We start from the raw sequence: 15585 nt of genomic DNA on the forward strand, positions 1-15585 counted from the left end.
ATTGACTTTCAACTGGGACTGGGTGGTAACGGTTTGGGAAGACCCAAATGATCCAAGGAATGTACAAAGAATAATACCTAACTGAGAAATAAGGCAAAGCTTACATCACTAGTTTTAAGCACTGCCTGAATAAGCCCTGAGACACTTCCAATACCTCCTTGGGAGAGGAATACTGCCACTTCAAACAGGAGGATCGTGACTGTTTTAGTCAAAGAGTTCTTATATTCTGGCGTTAGCCTGTGACTTGTACAGGGAAGAAGGCAAATTGCGATTAGTACTATACTGTATACTTCATTTGATTCATCCCATTACTAGACACGCTAGCTGGGTTATAAGTAAATGTTCAAATTATGGGAAAAATTGGTATTAGAGCTCACAAAATCTATGTTCTTGTTGCAAGAGGTATTGAGTACTGAATCTATCCCCTATACAGATAGAACTCAAAACAACTGAAGTAAAAACTTTGTTTTGTGGATGGGAATCATCCGTGCCTGTTGACTGAGAGATACCTGAGGAACGGTGGGAAACCACAGTTAAGGAGTGTCAAAAAGGACTTGCCTAAAAAAAAAAATATATATATTAGTAAAAAGGAGTGACAAGGGAAACAGAGGGCAAGCCTGGATTGACCACTGTACTCGCCACCGAGAAGATCACACATACCTGCTATGGGAAGCAACTCCATAGGCAGGGGAGGTGAGGGTATTAGCCATACCAGACCTCTGTTATTCCTGTTTCTATCTCTCATTTGTTGTCTTTTACCTTTCGAGATACCAGCAAGATCGTGTCACAAATGCTACAGAAAGTGTTACATAGAAAGAAACCAACGTTCCTTTTTGTTACACACACCCATGTCAACAGCCACTGTTATGACCCATCCAAATTAAGTACCTGCAGGCAAAATAGAGAAAAATACAAGATTACAAGGAACTTAGGAAAAAGCGGTAATAGATGGGGCATTGAATGTCCAAAAGGAGAGAGAGGGATTTGTTTTACATTTGATCTCAGAGATATAGTCCAAGATTTGGTAAAAAGGCAATTAGTAAACAAAAAGGTGATACCAGCACAGCAATCTAGCTCTGTATTGACCCCAAATTAAATACTGGATCATATTATAAGACTCCAAGCAGTTACAGAGATGATAACAAAGCTGCTTAGGCATTAGAATTGAGTCAGCAAAGCCAAACAACTGTAGTGCATCAGAATAGGTTGGCTTTAGACTATTTATTAGCTGTCGAAGAGGGTGTTTGTAGAAAGTTTAATATATCAGATTGCTGAAAATAGATGACAATAGGGAGGTCATCCTGGGAAAAACAAAGGATATCATTAAAAAATTATAACCCAGGTATCAGTCCAAAAATGGGAAAACAAGGTCAAAAACTAACTGGTGGGGTAATGTATTGAGAATGGGATGGTGGATTAAGATTCTTCCTTTTATGTGTTACAACTGCTTTGATGTTTCTTCCTTGTTTAATCCCATGTTTTATTTAATTACCAACAGAGTCCAAAGAATGCAAGTGGATAAGAAATATTGCTCAAGCCAAATGATTTATAAAGAATAAGAGGAGGGATTGTGAAAAATGCATATTTTATGATTGACTTTTCTCGGGTACCTGGGATCCAGAGCCCATCTCTCCCTGACCTGCTGGGAGCTGGGTCACCGCTGCCCCACCCCTGCCACTTCTTTGGCACTGCTCTGGGTTTCTCTACACTGCGGCCCCGCATCCCCTGCCCTGCTGGGACATCCCGCAGTTCCAGCTACCGCCGCAGAGCTTCTGATACATTTCGTCCACCACCCCAGGATTTTTGCTCATTCCCACTGTTCCAGCTTGGTGCTCCTTAGAGTCCTGCTGGGGCACTGGGATTGACTGCCTCCGGGGTTTGTGAAGCAAAGCCTCTCCTACATTCCCTTCTTGTCTTGGCTGAGCTGCCATTGCTGGGCGCCCCCTGCAGTCACATGGGGATCATCACACCTGCCCTGCCCACCGGAGGCCTGCCAGCGCCCCTGCCGGCTGTGACCGTAACTGCACCGAAGGGGAAGGTGCCTGCGGCCGAGAAGGCTGTCACTGGGTTCTGGGCTCTGTTGTTAATCTGTAGTTGTTGTTGTTTGTTTGCTTTATTATACATACTAGTAAAGAACTGTTATTCCTATTCTCATATCTTTTGCCTGTGAGCCCCTAATTTCAAAATTATAATAATTCAGAGGGAAGGGGGTTACATTTTCCATTCCAAGGGAGGCTCCTATCTTCCTTAGCAGACACCTGTCTTTCAAACCAAGACAGTTTTCTACAACTCTGGAAGCCCTGGCAATCAGGCAGTTCTTCACTTAGGGTACCATGTACCAGCTTGTCTCACAGCCAGGCAGCTTGTCCAGAAGGCTGATGTTAGGGTCACTATCAAAAGCCTCACTATAACCCAGGAATCCTTCATACAACATATTTCTGTTCTACTATTTTCATCATAGTAGGATATCAAATTAGTTAGAGAGGACTTTCCCGATATCAAATTATTTCTAGGGCAATGAGAAATACTTCTGGCACAGACTTTGGAGGAAGAAACAGCTGTGAGAAGTGACACTAAGGGGCAAGTTGACTGGGAATTCAAGACTACTTCTGATGTCGCGCTCTAGAAAAACAGAATTGTTCCCATTTCAAGTTAATTTCTCTAAAGGGTTACTGTGAAGTCCCAGGAAAACCCCACCTTCATTCCCTAGGTAACCCGTCAACAAAAACATCAGTCTTACAGAAGAATGTTCCTTGATCTTCAAACAGAGTCACACCCCAAGTTAATCCCCGGATGTTTAAGTCTTCATTTCAGTTTAATTCTTCAAAGTTACTTCCTTAAGGAGCTGATAAAAGTTCACCTTTCATCTATAGACTGAAGATGTGGCAATCATTCTTACCTGACAACAGGTAAAATCCAGCTCTAGCTCTAAAACAGGGCATAGAGCTGGATCTCTGTTTATCTTAAAACTCTCATTGACATTGAAGCTCCATTTGCACCTAATTGCCTACGTCATCAACATAGAGCCCTCATATAGCAGATGAGATTTGACCTTCAAGCAGCAAAGTGAGTTTTAGGCAAAGACACACCACATTTAAACTTCAGGGTCTGATTCTTCTGTTCATTTTCCTTCCCTTCTGCCACTGGAAATTTCTCTTGCAAGAGGAAAAATACTTGTCTGATATCAGTGCTCATCTTTGCTGACTAAGGCAGGTAAGCAGATCTCTGTTATTTCTTTCTCTCCTGAGCAAGTGGTGAATATGGTGCTGTTGTTGGGGTGGAAAGGAACCCATCTTTTCCCTTCATACCAGATTTGCACACAAGGACCAGCAAGCTCTTCCTATCCTCCAGATCTCCTCAGGTGCAGGTGGCAAGAACTGGAGGCATCAGCAGCACAGCTGTTCCCAGAAGGGCTCAGAGAGGAACTAAAAGTTATGGGGAATGGTCATTTGGGGGAAAAGCTGAGATATGGACTGGCCCTCTGAGCTTGATGTTTGTTTCCCAATGACTGTTCTGCTGCTGTCCAGGGGGAGCAGCAGATCAGGAGAGAATTCCCCCTCTGGAAAGCACAGGTAGGCCCAGGGTACCCCCTTAGGGCAGGACCTTGAGGCAAAGTAGGACTAATGATAATGCTGGAACTTTCTTCTCAGTAAATGAGGCTGGTTCTAAGTATGACTGCTGTCTTTCCTGTTGGAAGTTGAAACAGTGTGAAACTGCCTTGATTTTATGGTAACTCAGGATGATGATATCTCCCAGACCACCCACGGGTCAGTTCCTCATACAGAAATGTTATTAAGCTTAAAATTTCCTGATTAGTACCTTGAGTGATTGAGGTTAACCAGTTCATAAGCAGCAAACCTCAGGTCATCATGGCATTGTCTTTGTTTACCCATTAAAATAATTCATTTCATAATTCCACAGTGTTCAGGGATCTTTGCGGATCTTATGGGTGTTGCAGAGTCAGTGTCAAACTCACTCCTTTTCCCCCCCTTCTGCTGTAGCACTGATTCTTGCCCTTAGCTGCACTCTATCCCCATGTGTCTGTTTAGCAGGGCTAAACATGAAGCTTAGAGGGATGGAGAAATTCTGCCTTTGTGTGTTTGTTTTTTGTTGTATTGAGTTTTTTAGACCTATGTTCCCATGGCAGGGCTATGTTCATGGCAGGGCTGATTAAGAGGGCTTTAAACTAGGCTTAAAGGGGTAAGGGGATGAAACTAGGCTCTCCAGAAAGAAGCCCAAGGGTGGTAGGGCAGAGTCGAGTGAAATCTGCAACCCAGCTGAAGTGCATGTACACTAATACATGCAGCATGGATAATAAACAATAGGAGCTGGAAGCCACTGTACAGAGGGAAAGCTATGACGTAGTCTCCATCATGGAAATGTGGTGGGACGACTCTCATGACTGGAGTATTGCAATAGATGGCTACAAGCTCTTCAGAAGAGACGGGTGATGAAGAGGTGGAGGGGTAGCTCTGTGTATTAGGGAGGCTCTCGACACCATGGAAATTGAGATTAATGATGATAAAGTTGAGTGCCTATGGGTAAGAATCAGGGGGAAGGCCAACAGCCTGGTGGGAGTCTGTTACAGACCACCCAACCAGGATGAAGAGGTGAATGTATTAATCTATAAGCAGCTGAAGGATGTTTCAGGATCACCAGCCTGTGGTTCTTGTGGGAGACTTTAACCTGCAAGATGTCTGCTGGGAACTTAACACAGAAGAGAAGCAGCAGTCCAGGAGGTTCTTAGAGTGTATGGAGGAGAACTTCTTGTCACAGCTGGTTGTCGCAGTGCGCTGTATCGTGCTGGGCAGCAACAGCAGGGGCGCAATTTTCCCCCTGTGAGCTCTGCTATTCCCAGTTATTGCTTGGTCCGGCGCAGGAACAGATAACGACGACACAGGACTTGGAGTAAAACTGGATGGATTTATTAGGTCCACAACCTGGGACCCCAAGACAAAGCCCAGGGTGTCTGCAGAGGTTTTTATAGGGGGAGTGGTATAGGGAAACTAACCAATGAGGGCATGGCAGGGGAGGAATCTAGGGCAGGACTAACATTCTATAAATCTATCAGGGAGAGCAGGGGAGGGGGATAATACAAAGTAACAAATGGGGTGTCGAATACTACAAGATAGACAAGGAAGACTCTGGAAAAAGGGGTAGGGATAGGGAGGATTGACAACTTGGGAGGGAGGAAGTTAGGGAAGGGCTTGGGAGACGGGTAGCTTGGGAGGGGAGGAGATTAGGGAGGAGAATAGTGGGCAAACACAAAGCAAAAACCACACCACAGCAGCTGGTGAGTGAGCCTACTAGGGGAGGGTCTACACTTGACCTGCTGTTTTTGCAAACAGAGAAGGGCTGTCGGGAGATATGGTGGTCAGGGGATGTCATGGCTACAGTGACCATGAACTAATAAAATTATCAATATTCAGTGAAACAATGAGGGGCATCAACAAAACTTCCACTCTGGACTTCCAGAGAGTGGACTTCAGCCTATAGAAGAGACTGATTTGGAGAGCACCTTGGGAAAAAGACCCTAAAAAGGGCATCCAGGAAAGATGAACATAATTCAAGAAAGAAATCTTGAAGGCACAGGAGCAGCCTGTTCCTATGTGCTGAAAGATGAGATGGTGTAGAAGCTGACTGGCTTGTATGAGCAGGGAGATTTTAAAGGAACTGAGGAAAAAAAAAAAGGCATATTGTCTTTGAAAAGAGAGCCAGGTAACTCAGGAAGTGCTCAAGGATGTTGTTAGGTCATGCAGAAAGAAAATTAGAGAGGCTAAAGATCAATTAGAACTTAATCTGGCCACTTCTGTAAAGGACAATAAAAAGCAAACGGAGGAGCAAGGAAAATCTCCATTCTTTATTGGACTTGGCGGGGGTGGGGGGGAATATAGTTACCAGAGATGAGGAAAAAGTTGAGGTACTTAAAATCTTCTTTGCCTCAATTTTCAACAGTAAGGCATATTGTCCTCAGGACAAATGGCTTCCTGAACTAGTAGATGGGGATGGGGAGCAGAATAGCCCCTCTGTAACCTAGGAGGAAGCAGTTAGAGACCTGCTGAGCCACTTAGATGCTCACAAGTCCATGGGACCAGATGGGATTCATCCTAGGGTGATGAGGGATCAGGCAGAAGAGCTCGCGAAGCCACTTTCCATCATTTACCATCAGTCCTGCCTCAGCAGGGAGGTCCCAGAGGACTGGAGCTGCTAATATGATGCCCATCCACAAGAACGGCTGGAAGGAGGATCTGGGAAACTCCAGGCCCATCAGCCTGACCTCAGTGGCAGGAAGGTTACAGAACAGTGACATCACCCTGAGTGCACTCACCCTGAGTGCCATCATATGACACCTATAGGGTGTCATACCTGGGGGATCAGACCCAGCCAACATGGGTTTAGGAGGGGCAGGTCTTGCCTGACCAACCTGATCTCCTTTTATTAAGAGGTGGCGTGTTGTAGATGTTGGCGAACCCAATGGGAAGAATGATGATGTCTGACTTAGTTAAGAAGGCTGAATGATTTCTTTATTATAATTATGCTATAATACATTAATATACTATATAAAAGAAGATACTAAAAACTACATGCTACTTTCTCTAACTATCATATCTAACTACTCACAACTCGTGACCCTCTCTCGAGAGTCCAGACACAGGTGGATCCGATTGGCCATCAGGCCCAAACAATCCACCATGATCCAACGAAGTGCTCACTCTGGGTAAACAATTCTCCAAACACATTCCACAAGAGAAAAACAAGGAGCAGAAATTGTTTTCTCTTTCATTTCTCTCTGTGCACCTTTATAAAAAATCCTGAGAGGGAGAGAAATGTGCTTGCCACAGTGGCATGCCTGGTGGATGTGGGGAAGGTTGTGGATGTATCTACCTGGACTTCAGCAAAGCCTTCGACATCATCTCACATAGTGTTCTCCTGGAAAAGCTGAAGCCCATGGCTTGGACAGATGCATCTTTGCTGGGTTAAGAACTGGGTCATGGTGGGTCCAGAAAGTGATGGGGATGGTACTGCATCCAGTTGGCTGCCAGTCACTGTGTGATCTGGTGTTGGTCCCCCAGCGATCAATGTTGGTCCCAGTCCTGTTCAATATCTTTATTGATGATCTAGACTGGGGGATCGAGTCTACCATTAGCAGATTTACAGATGACACCAAGCTGTGTGGGAGCATTGATCTGCTGGAGGTTAGGAGGGCTCAGCAGAGGGATGTGGACAGGCTGGATAGATGGGCCAAATACAACAATATGAGGTTCAACTTGGAGGACCAAGTGCCCGGTCCTGCACTTCAGCCACAACAACTCCTGCAGCACTACAGGCTGGGGACAGAGTGGCTGGAAAGCAGCTAGGCAGAAAGAGACCTGGGGGTACTGGTCAACAGCCGATTGAACATGAGCCAGCAGTGTGCCCATGTGGCCAAAAAGGTCGATGGTATCCTGACCTGGATCAGGAATAGTATGGCCAGCAGGAATAGGGAAGTGATCCTTCCCATGTACTTGGCACTGGTGAGGACACACCTTGAGTTCTGTGTCCAGTTCTGGGCCCCTCAATTTAGAAAGAATGTTGAGATGTTCAAGCATGCCCAGAGAAGGGCAATAAGGCTCATGAAGGGTCTGAAACACAAAGTCCTGTGAGGAGCGGCTGAGGGAGCTGGGGTTATTTAGCCTGTAGAAGGGGCTCGGTAGAAGACCTCATCACACTCTACAACTACTGTAGTCAGGTGAGGGTTGGTCTCTTTCCCAGGCAACCAGCAGTAGGAGAAGAGGACACAGTCTTAAGCTGCCCCAGGGGAAGTTTAAGTTGGACACTAGGAAAATGTTCTTCACGGAAAGGGTGATTGGGTATTGGGCTGCCAAGGGAGGTGGTGTAGTCACCGTCACTGGACGTGTTTAAGAAAAGACTGGATGTGGCACTTGGTACCATGGTCTAGCTGACAAGGTGATTTTGGGTTATACGCTGGGGTTAATGATCTCAAAAGTCTTTTTCCAACCTTGTCGATTCTGTGATTCTATGTTTTCTTTGGAAAAGCATTCAACTTGTTTTGGAATGCAGTTTTGTCTTCCAAATGAACTGATGACTTGTTAGACAGTGAGGTTTCTTTTGGGCCTTTCTTGGATGACAGGAAAATTTTGTAAAAGTTGGATTTAAAAAGACTGTAACATTTGTTAGAAGAAGCTTCAGTGTTGCTAAACAAGGTGTGTAAGATCTCAGCATGCTCTGGCTGGAGTTCTAGGTCAGATGTTTTGATCTTGTAACATTTTCTATTTCTAAGCCTTCAACTGCTGACCCAGAGTGGAACAGGTTTCTACAAATCCTGTATCATATCTGCCCCTCTCCAAATACCTGGTTTAGTATCGCAACCATAATAATATCCTGAGATATTATTATAAATGTATATAAATATATATATTATATAAACATATTATAAACAGCCTGAGACCTCTTTTTAAGTGATTGAGGAGCAGTTCCCATATCTCTAATCAAGATAAAACTCTTTTCCATATTAGATCTCCAAACTAATGTGTCCAACAAAATTCCATGCGGCCTCATGTCATAATTGTCTGCAAAGCATGAACTTAGTGTGCGTCCAATCCCATGAAAACCCTTGTGCAGTAGAAAGAGCAGAATTTGACGGGACAGTTTCTAAAATGTTTTGCCAGTTTCATATTCAGTAACCTGAGCTATCCGTGTAGTTTATGGACATGTGGTTGGTGGCTGTGGCCATCTCACTCCAAGACCTTTGGCTTCATGAATGTTATGGGACTTGATGGTGATTTAACACCAGATGGCCAGTACATACCACACACTTGCTCACTTACTCCACTCCTACAGCCCCTTGGAAAACTAAAACTTGCTGGCTGAGATAAGAAGAGCTTGAAACAAAATAAAATAAACAATGGCAATTAAAAAAAATGTGTTGAAGAGAGAAAGAAAGAGATAGACAGAGAGAAATAGAGAGAAAGAGAGAGAGGAACAAAACCCAAGTGATGCCCAAAGTAATTGCTTGCCAACCACTGACTGATGCAAAGCCTGTACTTGAGCACCAATCAGCCCCCTTCCAGCCAACTTCCCACAGTTTACATAAAGGGCACAATGTTCTATGATCTGGAATATTCCTCTGTCCAGTTATGGTCAGCTGTCCTGTCTGTACTTCCTTCTCACTTCTCATGCATCTGCTTGCTGGCAGAGCAAAAGACATTGAAAAATCCTTGACTTGGGGTGAGCACAATGAAGCAACAATCTTATCAGCATTGTTCTCATACTGATTCTAAACCACAGCCCTGGTCCAGCTAGTTGGGAAAAAAGCACCTCTATCCCAGCTGAAACCAAAACAGAGTGCTCATTTACCTCCATGTACCATAAATAGAGCTCAGAGCAACCAGCAAAGAGCCTGTGCTATGGAGATCGGAGTGGACATGAATCCCCATCTTATTGGTCAATGATGAATTTGAAGAAATATCTCTGGGAGTCCCTGTCTTTCCTTAGGAAGTGAAAAGGGAAAATTTGCGACTAAAACCATGTGAATTGAATACTTGCCCTGTCACTGCTCTTGATCCATCACCATGCCTGTTCTAATAGCATCCAATTTAGTCACATCAGATGTAGCTGTGAGGCCTGTAGGTCATCTTCTCTGGGAAGTATGCACAGACTGCAGTGCAGGGTGATTGACTCCTGCTTGGAAGTCATCAGGATGCCTCACCTTCTTTACTGCTCATGTTAAGCATGGAATGTTGAACATGAATAAACTAATAAAGATATCACACCAAAAGTGTTGCTGTGGGGGCTAAGGTCAGGCACATCCTGGAAATGTGAAAATGCACTGAGAGAGCTAGAAACAGAGAAGGGCAGGATCTTTAGTGTAGTGCAGCAAAGTTGACCCTGGTACAGCTCCCTAAATGATTCTGGAGCTGATGCACTGTCATTCTGCAGCCTAATTGTTTCCAGAGGGAGATAACTTTGGGATAGCAAGTGCCATGGATTCCCCTTCCTCCAAAGGTAGGTATGGGAGGGCATAAACTATTTCTTCATACTTTTCCTCCCATTTGAATGTATGGACAGAGAAGGTCTTCCAGAAAGGCTGGACATATTTTAAGGAAGAAATCTTAAAGGTGTAGGAGCAACCTGTTCCTGTGTGCTGACAGGTGAGACAGTGGGCGAGGAGATAGGTCTACCTGAATAGGGAGATTTTGCAAAAAGTCAAAATAAAAAAGATGGTGTGTGACCTTTAGAAAAAGGGGCAGACACCTCAGAAAGAATACAAGGATGTCATTAGATCATGTAGAAAGAAAATTAGAAAGGCAAAAGCTCAGTCAGAACTCAATGTGGCCACTGCTTGTAAAAGATAATAAAAAGTGTTTTTATAAATCTATCATCAACACAAGGAAGACCAAGGAAAATCTCCATTCTTTATTGGATGTGGAGGAAAGAGTATCACCAACAATGAAGAAAAGGCTGAGGTTCCTAATGCCTTCTTTGCCTCATTCTTTAACAGTAAGACCTCTTATCCTCAGCACAAACCTGAGCTGGTAGACACGGACAGGGAGCAGAATGGACCCTCTGTAACCCAGGGGTAAATAGTGACCTATTGAGCCACTTAGACTCCCACAAATCTATGTGATCAGATGGGATTCATCTGGGGTTGATGAGGGAGCTGGTGGAAGAGCTTACCAAGCTGCTCTGTGTCATTTATCATCACTTCTGGCTCACAGGGGAGGTCCCAGATGACTGTAGGTCCCCGTGTGATGCCCATCTTCAAGAAAGGCTGAAAGGAGGTTCTGAGAAACTCCAGGCCTGTTAGCCTGGCCTCAATGCCTGGCAAAGTTATGGAACAGATAATCTTAACAGTGATCACAAAGCACATACAAGACAACCAGGGAATCAGGCCCAGCCAGCCTGGGCTTAGAAGGACAGGTCCTTCTTGGCCAACCTGATCTCCTTTTATGACCAGGCGACTCATCTAGTGCATGAGGAAAGGCTGTAAATGTGTCTATTTGGACTTCATTAAAGCTTTCAACCCAGTCTTCCACAGCATTTCCTGGAGAAGCTGCAGACCACAGCTTAGATTTGTGCATCTTCACTGGGTTAAGAGCTGACTGGAGGCTGGGCCCAGAGGGTGGTGACAATGATGCTGCATCCAGTGGATGTCTGGTCATCAGTGGTTTCCCCTAGGGATAAGTTGTGCTTAAAATCTTCATTGATGAGGAGATTGAATGTACACTCAGTAAATTTGTAGATGACACCAAACTGGGTGGGAGCACAGATCTGCTGGAGGGTGGACAGGCTTTTCAGAGGGATTTAGGCTGGATCAGTGGGCCAAGACCAACAGCGTGAGGTTCAACAAGACCATGAGTTTTGTTCTACAATTTGGCCACAACAACTTCCTGCAGCACTACAGGCTAGGAGCAGGGTGGAAAGTGGCCAAGCAGATAAGGATCTAGGCATACTGGTCAACAGTGTCTGAACATGGCCCAGCACACGCCCAAGTAGGCAAGAAGATCTCTGTTGTCCTGGTTTGTATAAGGAATAGCATGGCAGCAGGACCAGGGTAGAGATTGTCCCACTGTACATGGCCCTAGTGAGGCCACACCTCAAGTGCTGTGTCAAGTTCTAGGCCCATCAATTCACCAAAGACACTGAGGTGCTGGAGCGAGTCCAGAGAGAAGGGCAGTGAATCTGGTGAGGGGTCTGAAGCACATGTCCAATGAGGAGTGGCTGAGGGAATTGTGGTTGTTTAACTTAGTGTAGTGGGTTGACCTTGGCTGGATGCTACCAAGGTACCCATCAAAGCTGCTCCATGACTGCTCTTCTCAGCTGGACAGGGGAAAGAAAATATATTGAAGGTTCATGAGTTAAGCACCAGGAGAGATCACTCACCAAATACAGTCAAGAACAAAACAGACTTGGGGATATTAATAGAATTAGCTACTAAAAAAAAAGCAGGGCAGGGCAATGAGAAGTAAAATAAATCTTTAAAACACCTTCCCCCCACCCTTCCCTCCTTCCCAGCTCTACCTCTTTGTCCTAGATTAGGGCAAAATTTGGGAGAAGACCTCCAGAAGGAGCCCCCAGAAAGCAAACCCCCTCGGCCCCTTCCCCACCTGGTTCAGGAAGGATTTCCTCAGAGAGAAATGGAAAAAAACCTGTTTATTTAACAAGCAAAACACTCCTCAGTACAAAAAAACAACACCAGATGACAAAACTCTTTCACTGCTCTGAAGAGATGACAAATTCAGAAAGTCTCTCCTGGGAGTGGTCACCCAGCTATCAGTCTCCAGCGCTGGGGATGGCTGCTGCAGGTCACAGACTGCAGACTCTTGGTGTTTCTTGATGTTTCCCAGGACCAGGTTCAGATGATATTCAGGAAAGGGAAAGGGAAGGAAAAAAGAAACAGTCCAGGGTAAAAATTGGACTGCCTAGCTAAACTAACTAATAAGCAAAAGCAAAAGCAAGCAGGCCAGCAAGCAAGCAAGCAAGCCAAGCCAGCCAAGCCTCTCCTAGACACAGACCATGGGGGTAGGTGAGCTGGCTGATAACAAGACAAAACAATCCTTCACTTTCAGAGTCAGTCCCGAAGGCACAGAACATAATATCAGGCATAAACAGAACACACAATTTGGGATACAAGCACCATACCGTCACCCTAGGACATTCCACCCCTTATCTCCAAATCGTCAACATAACTACCAAACATCATGTAAAACCTTTATCAAGTAAAACTTCCATCTTTCACTTACTCAGACCTTCGACACTTACACATTTCCTTCTGTCTCATGTCTGTGTGGCTTAATGTACAAACAATGGCAGTAACATCCAGCAAATTGAGATATTTGCATATGAGTCTCACCCCACAATCAGGTCTCCCTGAGGTACACATCGTGTTTTTCCATCTTTCTGCGTTATCCACCATGTACAACCTGGTCCCTGAACAAAGACAATCCCACAAATGGGTTTGTCTGTACTCAAGGCAGAATCGATCCAGACTGTCTTCCCTAACAAACCTTTGATATGTGCCACTGGGACTTTATCTCCGTCTACTATATTCAGGGACTCAGACTGGGCAGGACCTGCTCGATTGGTGGAACCTCTGGTGTTAACTAACCAGGTGGCTTTTGCCAAATGCTGCTCCCAATTTTTGAAAGATCCCCCACCCAGTGCTTTCAAGGTGGTTTTTAACAGTCCATTGTACCTCTCCACTTTGCCTGCAGCTGGTGCATGGTAGGGGATATGGTACACCCACTCAATGCCATGTTCCCTAGCCCAGGAGTTGATAAGGCTGTTCTTAAAATGAGTCCCATTGTCTGACTCAATCCTCTCAGGGAACCATGCCTCCAAAGGACCTGCTTTTCAAGGTCCAGGATGGTGTTACGGGCTGTAGCATGAGACACAGGGTAGGTTTCCAACCATGCCGTGGTGGCTTCCACCATTGTGAGCACGTAGCGCTAACCTTGGTGTGTCTGGGGCAGTGTGATGTAGTCAATCTGCCAGGCCTCCCCATAATTGTACTTGGACCACCATCCACCATACCATAAGGGCTTCACCCGCTTGGCCTGTTTGATGGCAACACATGTCTCACAGTCATGGACAACCTGAGAAATACTGTCCATGGTTAAATCCACCCCTCGGTCTTGTGCCCACTTATAGGTGGCATCTCTACCCTGATGGCCTGAGGCATCATGGGCCCATCGTGCTAGGAACAACTCCCCCTTGTGTTGCCAATCTAAGTCTATCTTTGACACCCCTATCTTTGCAGCCTGATCTACCTGCTGATTGTTTTGCTGCTCTTCATTAGCTCTACTCTTGGGGACATGAGCATCTACATGGCGAACCTTCACAGGTAGTTTCTCTAGGCTGGTAGCAATGTCTTTCCATTCTTCAGCAGCCCAAATTGGTTTTCCTCTATGCTGCCATTTAGCCCCTTTCCATCTCTCCAGCCATCCCCACAGAGCATTGGCTACCATCCATGAATCAGTGTAGAGGTAGAGCTTTGGCCACTTCTCCCTTTCTGCAATGTCTAGGGCCAGTTGGACAGCTTTGAGTTCAGCAAGTTGACTTGATCCACCTTCTCCTTCAGTGGCCTCTGCGACCTGTCGTGTGGGGATCCATACAGCTGCTTTCCACTTCCGATTCATCCCTACGACACGACAGGAACCATCAGTGAAGAGCATAGCGTGTTTCCTCTGCTGGCAATTGGTTGTAGGGTGGAGCTTCTTCAGCCCATGTCACTGGTTCTTGTTCTTCATCTGTGACACCAAAGTTTTCACCTTCAGGCCAATTTCTAATTATCTCCTAAATCCCAGGGCGATTCAGTTTACCAATACGGGTGCGCTGCATGATAAGAGCAATCCACTTGCTCCATGTAGCACTGGTGGTATGGTGAGTGAAGGGAACCTTTCCTCTGAACACCCACCCCAGCACCGGTAGTTGGGGTGCCAGGAGGAGTTGCGCTTCTGTACCAATCACCGCTGAGGTGGCTTGGACTCCTTTGTAGGCAGCCAAGATTTCCTTCTCTCTTGGGGTGTAGTTGGTTTCAGACCCTCTGTAGCTCCGACTCCAAAATCCTAGCGGTCGGTCTCGAGTCTCATCAGGCACCTTCTGCCAAAGGCTCCAGGACAGACCATGCTTCCTGGCTGCAGAGTAGAGCACATTCTTCATATCTGGTTCCGTCCTGACTGGGACAAGGGCTACTGCATGAGCGATCTCCTGCTTAATCTGGGCAAAAACTTGTTGCTGCTCAGGGCCCCAATGGAAATCGTTCTTCTTGTGGGTGACCAGGTAAAGAGGACTCACGATCTGGCTGTACTCAGGAATGTGCATTCTCCAAAAGCCTATGGCACTTAAGAAAGCTTGTGTTTCCCTCTTGTTGGTTGGTGGGGACATAGCTGTGATCTTGTTGATGACATCTGTAGGAATCTGACGCCGTCCATCTTGCCACTTCACTCCCAGGAACTGGATCTCTTGAGCAGGTCCCTTAACTTTACTCTTCTTGATGGCGAAACCAGCTTCCAGGAGGATTCGGATGATTTCCTCTCCTTTCTCAAACACTTCTGCTGCTGTGTTCCCACACACAATGATATAATCTGTAAATGTAAATGTACTGTAAATGTTCTGGAGCCTCACCCTTTTCTAGTGCAGCCTGTCTCAGTCCATGGCAGATGGTAGGACTGTGTTTCCACCCCTGGGGCCATCGGTTCCAGGTATACTGCACTCCCCTCCACGTAAGGCAAACTGAGGCCTGCATTCTGCTGCCAGAGGAATGGAGAAAAATGCATTAGCAATGTCAATAGTGGCATACCACTTTGCTGCCTTGGACTCCAGCTCGTACTGGAGTTCCAGCATGTCCGGCACAGCAGCGCTCAGCGGTGGAGTTACTTCGTTCAATGTATGGTAGTCCACAGTCAATCTCCATTCTCCTTCAGATTTACGCACAGGCCAAATAGGGCTGTTGAAGGGTGAGTGGGTTTTGCTGACCACCCCTTGGCTCTCCAGCTCTTGAATCATCTTATGGATGGGAATCACAGCATCTCGAGTTGTTCTGTACTGCTGGTGATGCACTGTTGAAGTGGCAATTGGTACCTT

General features: G+C 45.7%; 1 protein-coding gene across 8 annotated transcripts in view; it reads left to right on the forward strand.

The window, feature by feature from the left end:
• The first annotated feature begins 3037 nt into the window (after nt 1-3037).
• Nucleotides 3038-15585, forward strand: part of LOC128816782 (E3 ubiquitin-protein ligase TRIM39-like) — a 52128-nt gene continuing 39580 nt past the window's right edge. For 3 of the 8 annotated variants that reach the window (XM_053994694.1, XM_053994695.1, XM_053994693.1), the window contains exon 1: nt 3040-3213. The gene's annotated coding sequence lies outside the window, so the exon portion shown is untranslated. Of the gene's footprint in view, nt 3214-15585 lie in introns of all 8 variants that reach the window. The other 5 variants (XM_053994689.1, XM_053994692.1, XM_053994690.1 and 2 more) reach the window with 3 other exon arrangements.

Source organism: Vidua macroura, chromosome 19, assembly GCF_024509145.1.
Source record: "Vidua macroura isolate BioBank_ID:100142 chromosome 19, ASM2450914v1, whole genome shotgun sequence".
NCBI classification, from domain to species: Eukaryota; Metazoa; Chordata; class Aves; order Passeriformes; family Viduidae; genus Vidua; species Vidua macroura.